The sequence below is a fragment of the Limulus polyphemus genome, unplaced genomic scaffold (assembly GCF_000517525.1).
Source record: "Limulus polyphemus unplaced genomic scaffold, Limulus_polyphemus-2.1.2 Scaffold3975, whole genome shotgun sequence".
Lineage (NCBI taxonomy): Eukaryota > Metazoa > Arthropoda > Merostomata > Xiphosura > Limulidae > Limulus > Limulus polyphemus.
Genome location: NW_013669585.1, coordinates 1 through 1,427, shown reverse-complemented (window position 1 = coordinate 1,427; position 1,427 = coordinate 1).

Sequence of the window (1,427 nt, the reverse complement as noted above, 5' to 3'; positions counted from 1 at the left end):
ATCTGCATATCTCTTTTATCTATCTCCCCGATCGCGCTGGTTTTTCTCGCCAGGCTTATGTACTAAAAAAGAGGGCGCCTCGAACAAACTAGAGTTGCCAGGAAAATTCATGATTCTTCTAGAAACTCCAGCACTCGTGCTTCCAGCGTCGCGTGAATCCTGCTGTCGTAACAGTACTTTCAAAATGTGTTTGTTAATCAATCGAAATCAATCATGCTGACTGACTAACTTACTTATTCAATAGTTGAGGAATAGATGCTCTAACTCTCACTGTATAACATACATTGAACTAATTAACTATTTAGCTAACCCAGTTATATATATATATATAATTATTCATTTTCTACCTACTGCAAGCAGCTTCAAATTGTTGCAGCATCATTACTTCATTACAAGTTCCATTTAGCAAACAAACACCTAAATTAAAATATTAGAAGCATACAACACTGCCCCTTCTTGAATTGTCACATTTCTTGAACAATCCTAATACACAAATAAAACAGTTCACTAACCTTCAAATTTCATAGTAAGAAATAAAGTTATTATTTACAATTAGAAAACAAAATAAAACATCTAATACTTATTTCCCTCTGTCTAATCTGTCCAGTAACCAAGTATTTTTGGTGAATATCTCTTCTGAGGCTTGTGGTAAACGGATATAATGACCTCTCATCTTTCATCATTTGTGATCTTGTCATTGGATGAGTTCTCTTTTGGTAGGTATTTGAGTGAATTGATGATAATTCTAATAGTCCTCTTGAAGTGATCTTAACAGCAAAACTGGAATCTCCAGCAGGTTGATTTTCCGCTAACAAATTCTTCTCTAAAGTTACCCAACTAATTTTCTCCCAAGAACGAAATTCCAGAGATGATCACATGCCTTGTACCATGTGTTCTCCTCGATTCTGTAAACAACATGTACCTTCTCAATACATGCTTAACTATGGAGTTCGTCCTCTCTTGTGGAGAGGAAGGTATAAACATATCATGTCACTTCTATTAAATCCAGTTTTATTAACATTAACATCATTGTCAATAGCAACCCATAGAATAATCACCCTTAACAAGTTTAATGAAGCCATTATTAACCCATGGGGTGTACAAACATAACTATCTTACTGTAGCTAGTATAAACCCAAAGAATATCCATCCTTAACCAGATTGCTGTAAACAGTATCAACACAGGAAATAAACATCATTAACTATCTAACTGTATCAAGTATTGACCCATAGACTACACATCATTAATTATCTAACTGTATCAAGTATCGACCCATGGACTACATATCATTAATCATCTAACTGTATCAAGTATTGACCCATAGACTACATATCATTAACTATCTAACTGTATCAAGTATTGACCCATGGACTACATATCATTAATTATCTAACTCTATCAAGTACCGACCCATGGAATACATATC